The 9952-nt window shown below is 35.7% G+C and overlaps 1 protein-coding gene across 2 annotated transcripts in view; it reads right to left on the bottom strand.

The window, feature by feature from the left end:
* The window catches only part of LOC108765838 (zinc finger E-box-binding homeobox 1), a 54706-nt gene that overhangs the window by 20825 nt on the left and 23929 nt on the right, over window positions 1-9952 (bottom strand). The window lies entirely within an intron of this gene.

Genomic DNA, 9952 nt, shown 5'->3' with positions numbered 1-9952 from the left:
TGCTTTGCTTTCGTATTCTTTGTTTAGTTTGTCGAAACCCTTGCATTTTTGCCATATATCCCACCCATTATCTATATATATAGCAAAAATGCAAGAGTTTAAAAAGTTTATTTTTTAATACGAAAACTAAATATTTCGGATTTCTAATATTTTTTTCATAATAGTAGACAGTACAAAGTTTTTATTGATACAGTTCGTTTATTTTAAACATAGTAAATAATACTTAATAAATTAAGTTTTTGATAGGCGCGGCGTATATACCGGAGTTACCCTATAGCTCGTTCATACTCTAGCTACTAAAATTTAAGATTTAGCATGCATTAAATGAAGTACATGAAGTATGTACACTGAAGATGACTCGATGTGAGTCGAAACGTTTGTAATTTTCAAAGCCTTAAATGGTCTAGTTGGATTTTAAGTACTTCTATGATTCTATGTGAATTTATATACTACGTATGTAATCCTTATTTATTTACGTCGCCTAAATAGATGTTGTTTCTTCTATGCCAATTATTACGAGGTATATTACTACTAAGGTCTCGGTAATCTAAAGGTTTAGAACGCTCGCACGGAATGCAAAAGATCCGGGTTCGACTCCCGGTCGAGGTAATATTTTTCGCAATAAGAATTAATTATTTATAGATTTTAATATGTCACTCAGCATAGTTCAGTAGAATTAGCGTTTCAAGACCGAAAAATCATTTCGGCGCGCGTTTCAAAAGACTACATACGTAGTGTATATAAATTCGCACAGAATCATAGAAGCATTTAAGATCCAACCAGACCGTTTAAGGCTTTGATTGCCATAGTTTGTGTTATCACATACACAGTCCTATAATATATCGTTTGTAATTTTGATGTAAATTGGAAGAATATATTGTAATGTAAAATTTATAACACGAGACAATCCTGCTTGGCTCATAGTCCTTTTTTTTAATTATTTCGTTTTTAAAATAATGCTATTTGTATAACATTTTTTTCAAAATGTATGGATTCAAAATTATTGGATTGTTAATCTTTAAATGGGCACAGCACCCCAGTTATATTTTTTATTTCCTTTTTAAAGGGTGTTATATCGCGTAAATTTTAAATTTTCCTAATTCAATAGCAAACCGTGTATCTATATTTATTGTTAGAGCTGGAGGACAAAGCTTGTAGGCGCGTGTGTCGAAAAAACACAAGTCGATATACCTGTTCCACCGGAATAGATCTGGTGATCGATTTCGCTGTACGGATCGCCGGAACACCTGCCTGAATTCCGAGGATTCCGGTTTTCTATCTCGCGTCTGACGATTTCGCAAGAGAAGGCGCAGTTGCGAGGATATACCGAAAAACCGTTGACATAATTCCGCAGGTTGGAGAAAAGTGGAAATATCGCGGGGTGAACGCCTTCGAGATGCATTAAAGTCGTATTAAGGCCGTCCCGGTATTAGCGGCTGCTTATTCTCGACGATATATAACTAGTCTCGAGTGGACTTTACGCGGCGTACACGTGTACGCGTGTACGTGTATGCATTAGGTGCGCTCGATCATGCAAATTCCTAAATCGCCGGAACAAGTGTCACGGGTACTCGTATTTATGGAGTGGCAACGCCACTCGGCCTTGAGCACCCCTCTTCCCCTCCTTTCTCCTTATATACTGTTTTTATTATGTCTCGTAATAGCGCAATTTTCATTCTACACCTCAGCCTTTTTAATCTCTTTTGACATTTCCATTTTTTTTTTCTTTCTCTACTTTCTTCTCCAAGATATATGTATATTAAGTTCTTTTAAAGTATGTTGATATACTTTCTTCTAAGATATATGACGTAAGATGTAAAAAAATATTAAACGGATTTCGCCATTATATTTTTTCTAATTTTTAGAGAATTTTATCTTTGTAAAATCGTATTCTAGGCGTACCCTTTCCTTGACAATTCAATATAAATAAATACGTTTCGGGACACTCTTTATGTGTTTTCTCGTAGCGCTGTCGGGCGGAAATTTTGTCTCGAACGAGTTTCCAGCCTGATATTTCTCGCGACCTGTTTCGGCACGAGAGAGAGATACTTTCCATGCCGCCGTGAGCACTAAATAGACACCTGAGAAAAGTGCCCGAGCGTGTGTACACGCGAAATATGACTATGTATCCGTACGTGTGTGCAGTGTTCGCAACAAGAGAATCACACAAGAGATAAGAAGAAAAGATTAAACTGTCAATCTTTTAAACATCGGAGCAGATATGATAGCCACACTGAGAAAAAAAAGTTATTAACTTGACTAAATGCGTTTAGTTCGTAATGAGTATTTACTTCAAATATTTATATATTTAGATTAACAAAATATTGTAATTTAAAACATGTTATTTGTTTGAATTAACAAACATTTTGTTGAATTAACAAATATTTGCTTGACAGCCCGTAACCGCTGCATTTAGTTAAATTAACTAATATTTTTTTCCGATTAACTGATGATTGGCTTTGATGGGCTTGCTTATTATTATTATTATTGATAGATTCTTTCAAGCCTTTTTTTAGATATTTGTTAATATTTTTTTGAAACAGCAACTTTTTTTTCTTAGTGCACTCTTTCGGATACGAACAACGATGTATTCACAGCAATATCCACAGAGTGTTAAAAAAAACTATTTAGCATTTACATGGCAAATAATACATCATACTGAGTAAAAAAGTCTCAGTGAGCATAGGTCGGAAATTTAACTGTTTCTAATTGTAAGATATAAATAATTTTGTGTATTAGTATTATAATTGACTTATTACCTTCTACATGTGTCATGAAGATTTATTTCAGTATTTACCAATCGCGTTCTGAACGTTCTCATTCGATTTCCATACACACTTTATAATTAAAAATTTCGCCGGGAATCAAGTTAATATTAAACAGCCATTACGATTGGATGGGTATTATGGGAGATCACCTCAATGGACCTGTAATTCTCCCAAATAGGCTATCAGTGCTACTTATCTCAATTTCTCTCTTTTCACGTTGTATGCAACACATAGAAGAGGCAATAAGTCAGTTATGATACTAACGTACAAAATTGTTTGTCTCAGAAATGATTGAGGTTTCGAATGTTCACTGAGACTTTTTACTCAATATGGCGTTTACTATCTACCATATAAATGCTAAATGGTTTATTTTGTACACTCTGTGTATAGTGTTCCTACGGGGAAAAGACGATTTTGTTGAGGTATCTAAAAATGTAGATGATGGGTCATCAAAATAATTATGCGCAGAACGTTCAACCTGGTTTCTAGGATGTTAAAACTTTTTGCAGCATTGCTCATAATTGTTTGAAATTTTGATGTTTGACAAAATTATTTTCACATCTGTATCTAAAGCTAAATTTTTAGACATTTGAACGAAATCGTTCTTTCCATGTAAAAATCTTGCATCTTTAAATTCTCGACTCTAATTCGCTCTACATTGAAAAAAAGGGTTGTTTGCTCTGCAGCAAATTAGATGGTAAAATATGGCATATCATTTTTAATTGGCTGCTGCAACAAAAAATTGGCTACTATAGCCAATTAAAAATTTGCTGCAGCAACCAATCTTTTCTTTTCAGTGTAACAAATGACTTTTTAAGTTCTCGAATAAAAATTTTTTTCCTCAAAGTCTATTTATATTACATATTTTCTATAATATTATACGGACTATGTTCGGACGCGCTAAGATTCTCGAGCTATACCACTCCACGGAATCTCTGCGGCGTGCATTTATATAACGGGCGATGATAACATAGTTTGCGCCTGTAATTAGCAAATCGTGCCGTGTATATTAGACTACATATTAAATGTAGATCAAGTCTCTTTCCCGTTTCGCTGTCCACATATTGCGATTGTGCAATGCAAATGTCTTCATCTGTAACGCGATCGCGTAACTCGTGCGATTGCAACGCTTACGGTAAATATCGATCGTCGCGTAATCCATTTACGGATGTCATGAATAAACAAACTGCCGGTTTTTTTCTTTAGAATGACAGCAACACCGTTTACCGAACACGTGCGTCACCGCATGAGTTAATTGATAACAATCGGTAACGACAGAGTAAAAATATATTTGCATTGGTTGCATAAGTTGCATAAAGCACTCTTAATTTACATTTTCTTGGAAATAGCGGTATTAAAAAATAAAAGGGGATTGACAAAATACCAAAATTTATAAAAATTAATATTATTTTTCAATAAAATTTGTTTAAAAATTTAAAAATGTATTAAAAAGAGAGCTGATGAGCCAAAACTAGATAGGTGTATTAATATAATTCAAGTGTAATGAGCAAAAGTGATTACAGTCATACTTTTAATCCTAAATATCGCCATCTTTAGTGGAGCGAATAATATACAACATAGATCATTCCAGCAGCGTTGCAGCAATGTTTGCAATATTGTTGGAACGTTGCATTGTTACTGCAATATTGCTGGAAGCTTCTCTGTTGAAGATTTACAATAAACAATAGGAATTAAGTCAAACATAATATTTAAGAAAAATGATATTTAAGATATGCACGCAATTTTTGAAATTTTTTCAACATATAATCGGTGATAGACGTTTTTTGCCAATTGTTGTTCAATATCTTCGATTATTAGGAATATTAGGCAAACTCAATACAAGAGTATTTTAGAAATAGGTAACTTTTTAAACATACTCTCTAAATCTGAACCAGTGGATAATCACTGATATCAGTGCCAAGTATGCCACTGGTAATTAGTTAGTGAAATGTGAAATTCCTAACCTAGAACTAATCTTTATTATGTGATCTAATTAATCTTATTTTAGTGCATAAATTCAATAAATATAGTATTAGAAGATTTAAATTAACATATAAATATCAATATTTTAGGATATATAATGCTCAGACCTTCTTTTTTTTAAATTGAATTTCACTGATTATCCAGTGCTAGATACGTCACTGGGTGATTAGTGAATAGTGGCATACTTGGCACTGATATCAGTGATTATCCACTGATTCAGATTTACAGAGTATATTTTTTGTTAAAAGTACAAATCGTCAATTTGGGCAGATGCTTTGTACTAATGGCTAAGGTTGTAATATTATATATTTATAAATGTAATAAAAGTGCAACAGATATTTATATCGAGCAATACAAGTATAATACTACATATTAAACTTAGAATATCAATTCATTGAACAATAAAAATATTAAACGAAGACGAATATCGATGTCTATATTAAACTATATTCTAAATATACTGAATAGGATTTCTTGAACATTTTCTGACGTGTTTTCACAATACAGAAAGTTCCAGTTCAGGACAAAGCGATCGAAAGTGTCGAGCATTTAGCATATAGCACTGCGATTCGTTTCTCTCTGTTTTCATAGCGGATATATTAGCGAATTTATTTTTAGCGGCGGCACGGCGCGCGGCGATAAGAAGCGAAGCACGCTTGGAAGGATCGATCGGTACCGCTAGGCGATTACTCAATCAGCGACATTGATCGTTACTCATGGGCCGTTCTGCCTGTAACTTCTCTCAAGGACGAGGATAACGCGTGTGTGCAACGAAATAAATAAAGGAACTTCCCGGGGGTCGGGGGCCGGGCCCCGTTACGATCAGCGCACGCTGCCAATTCCTCTTTTTTCCCCTTTTTTTCTTATCTCCGCGATACATCGTCCGTAACGCCTTTTTTCTGTACGCTTCGGGATCGACTCGATGACGCGGATATCCTGCTTCAAGGATCTTCGCACAAAGCGCGCAGCCTTCTCACAAAGCGCGAAAATGTTTTCGTAAAAATACGGTGAAAGGACCTTCAGAACTAGAAATTAAATAGAATTGGATATAATGTTGTTCCATTGAGATACAGCGCTCTTGAGAGTTATATAAGTAGATATATATTATCAGGAAGTATTATCTCGTGCAGTAATATCGAAAGACAATGCGTTTTGATACATAATTACTTATTCTTTATTTTACTGCACATTATCTTTACAGAAATCCAATTTAATACTGAAAATTATTTATTTTCAAACAACGCTACTTTTAATACTCAAAATAAGTACAGAAACAGTTTTGTTGAAGTTTTACTTCAACTACATCTGAAAATAATTTTGTTTAAACTATCCAAATAATTAAATAGAACATTTTAATTAGTTGCTAAAATGTTAAAAGCATTGTCATTAACGTTTAAGAGTTCTACACTGAAAGAAAAGATTGGCTGCTGCAGCAAATTAGATGCTAAAATATGGCATAGCATTTTTAATTAGCTGCAGTAGCCAATTTTTAGTTGTGTTCCGCAATGTCAATGTAGGATTTCGATAGGCTACGCAACCAAAAATTGACTGTTGCAGTCAATTAAAAATGCTATGCGATATTCAGCCAACCTTTAACCTTTCAGTGTACAATTATTTTGATATGGTTCAACAAAATTATCTTGAGATTTATTTAACTAAATTTTTAAGTACTTTAGCAAAATCGTTTTTTTTTTTATTATAATTACTTTCCTGCAGTATTAAATTTGCAGTATAAAAATAGCTATATTTCGATTCTATAAGCTGTATGTCTCATTTAAATATTTATAAGATTTATGAAAGATTCAACGATTAAAGAATTCAAACTATCTGGTTTACGCTTGATAATGACTTGAGTAACATTGTTGCACCAATCGACGACTTTGAGGCGGTATCAGGATCGGGATTTGCTTAGTTTAAAACAGTTGCAACGTCCTTGGAAGTTAATTACAAGCTACACTCGATTGCGAGATACGCCTTTCAATTGCCGTGCGAGAATCTCGCGTGTAAACTATTTATCGAATTTCCTGCTGGTTTTTTCTAGGATCCAGATATTATAGATCGACACCGAAACGATAACGATCCTTTATCGTTGACATACTAAAAAAAATGTATAATATATCCGGTCGTAGATAAATCATCGTGGACGACGTTAATCATCTGGGTGTTATCGTCATTAGTATTACGGTATATTAATTACACTAGAACACAGTTAGTATCAATGCAACAAGATCGAAAAAAATGCAAAGAATATATATTTTTGTCTACTTATCATCTGCTTATTGTTATCGTTTTATCATATATTTAAATTTTATTCCGTCTCCTCTTTTTCCTTGACTATTATTTACATGTATAAATCATAATGTACTCTGTAAAACTTTTAGAGTAAATCTCTCTTAAAAATTGAAAATTTAGCCACACTCTTTTTCAAGACTGACTCAATTTTCACTCTTAAAAGTCCGTTCTAAAAAGTTTAGAGAGGAACTATGCCCAGTTTGAGCCCCGGCTGAACAGCATTGAGACCTGGTTAGGATTGTAGAGCATAAAAAAAGGATTAAAAAGTTCCATATACACAACTTTGTAAAATAAGTCCCTTGAGTGCTACAGCTGTTAAAAGTTCGCTGTTATGACTATGTATTGTGGGGGTGATCCCGATTGACCACGTCTCGATTGGACACCACCAATCACAGCGACCGGTGCTTAGGAGCTTTGTAGTCTCAAGCGCTGTGAGTGGCTCGTGTCCAATTGAGCCGTGTCCAATTGGGTGCCACCCTGTATTGTGTACTATGTAGGATTGGTTTTGTTCGATTTCTCGAATCATCTAGTATCTGGAATATGTCCAATCTTGACGAAGATAACCGAAACCTTTTTTGGACCCCAAACGAATAGTTATAAGTGATATATATTAATCGATGAAGAAGGGAGAGAGAGACTTAAAGCATGAAACAAAAGGTTTTAATTGATTTGACAAAGAGGCGGCGGTAAGCGGTTTAGTATTTTCAACTGTAACGTTTCCATCTCTCGTTTCAGTACGTTTTCTTTTATAATGGCAACAACAGGCATGACATATATATTTAAATGTGTTGAGTGGGACTCTTGTTCCAAGAAATCTAGCACTTCCCCAGCCAACAAATGTTTACGCGACTGGTTTTTTAAATATTTCCACATTGCCCACAGTGGATCTCATCGCGATCAGTAGCTGCTTCGGGATGACCCCGTACCAAAGGCTGGTTTACTCTGATTGGTACATTCGCCGCATGTCCATCTCCCCCCCTCCCCCCAGGGCGAAATCCAGAGGCATCGCCGTCATTACAAGCAAATCTCTGTGATATGAATCGCGACCAGGGACTTGGCCAGATTAATGAACTGTATCAAATACATTTTAGATATTACTTGAATGTCTTTGGTACAATCCGTTACTCCGGATCTACAATAGGTGTTTTAAGCCTTAAGCCGTAAGAAATTGACCAATTAGAGTCGAATCCGAGAAGAATAAGCGACTGTGATTCGCCCATTTCTTATGGCTTAAGGCTTAACACCTTATTGTAGATCCGGACTTACCGCCGTCACCGCGGGGAGGTGCCCTGGACGCAGAGAAATTGGATAAGACTAGCGGTGGACATGGTCATAATAGCACAGAAACCTCTCCTATAAAGTTGATCTTATGGAATTTTTGATTCTCTTTTGATGCCTTAAAATTTTAGGCATGTCTCAAAGTTGTTCGTCTGGGACCTAAATTCCCCTGTAAAACTGGGCATAGTCCTTTGAAGAATAGAATTTATCTTGATTAGTTAAGGTTGTGAGCGCGCGAGTGTGGTGGAGCGTGTTATTTATTTTTTGGTATTTATATTTATTCGTATATATATGTTGACAACATTTTACGAACTCGCTGTGCTTCGCTGAAAGCCCCGGCAATTTTTTCACCCCGTTTCGCCGCCCCGTCGCGATGATCAAGAAAATAAGGGTACAAACTAACGACGTGAAAGTCCGGTGTTTGCGAGTCGAAGTAGGCCTCGGCAATTTTATGAGCGCAGGCTGACCCTTAATTCGAACAATGACCAAAAGAAGGAGTATAACGATAATGTACAGTTAAGCGCCGGGGATTCTTGGGGCCCGCCGACCCCGCCGTGCGCCGTCTTTTTGGGGCCTTCTCCGTTCTGCTGCAGCAGCGCCGCGTCTCGCCCCGCCCCGCCCCTCTGCATCCCACCAAGATTATCCTTAATTCCTCGTTATAACAGTATTTGCGTACGCGGCGCGATTGTGCTTCACGATCTAAGAAGTCTAAGAAAGCGCGCTTGACGATTCCTGGATGGGAATCGGATTCTCGTTGACGAATACGCGCAGTCATTAATTATTTGTACATTAATTTAATATCTTCAAGAGACGCTCGCGAAAGAAATCGAATTTCACACATTATCGTGTGTGTATAAAATTAACTGCTATTTCTTAATTAATTTTAGAAAAAAAGGTCGTGAAGAAAATAACAGAAGTAAACAATTTCTAAACATGTAATAATTACAAAAACAGCCTGAATTTATACTAGAAAAAATAGGAAAAACACGATTTATAAATAGAACTTATATTAAGGAAGATTATTTTTATAATAAATATAATTCTCTGAATATTTTAGTACCTTGATTTGAAAAAATTGAATATTTAAATATTTAATATATAATTCTAGAAGTATATAGAATTATCCAATATTTCAACATTTAATTTAAGAAAATAAGATACTGAAACTTATTCAAAGAAATTATTTATTATTCAAATAATCTCCCTTGTAATAAAATTGTTATTACTGAATCAAGAACTCGTCCCAAATTTTGCACGTGGAAGTACATGACCCCTTTGTTCGTACTCGCACATATCGGCGAGAGGAGGAGAGCAAGCATGTCGAGCAAGACAGGGAGAGAGGGGGAGAACGAGGAGTGAAGCCGGAAAAAAATGAAGAAATTGTTTTGCATGCGGCGAGCGCGATAAATATTCATGAGAGTTGAATTTTCTCCGGCAGGACGATAAATTGTGTCCTCGAATCGAGATGAGTCAGTGTTCCACCGTCATGACGGAGGACGCGTCTGGTACATGCTTCCTCCTTCGATATCCCGAAAATATTGGGTCCATATACGCGCCATAAAATGATAAATAGTACCGGGGAGAGGGGTGGGGGGTGGAAGTTCTGACTGTCGAGAGGCTGACCGCTCAAA

Source organism: Trachymyrmex cornetzi, unplaced genomic scaffold (genome assembly GCF_001594075.2).
Source record: "Trachymyrmex cornetzi isolate Tcor2-1 unplaced genomic scaffold, Tcor1.1 scaffold557, whole genome shotgun sequence".
NCBI classification, from domain to species: domain Eukaryota; kingdom Metazoa; phylum Arthropoda; class Insecta; order Hymenoptera; family Formicidae; genus Trachymyrmex; species Trachymyrmex cornetzi.
This window is presented reverse-complemented; position numbering and strand designations above follow the sequence as displayed.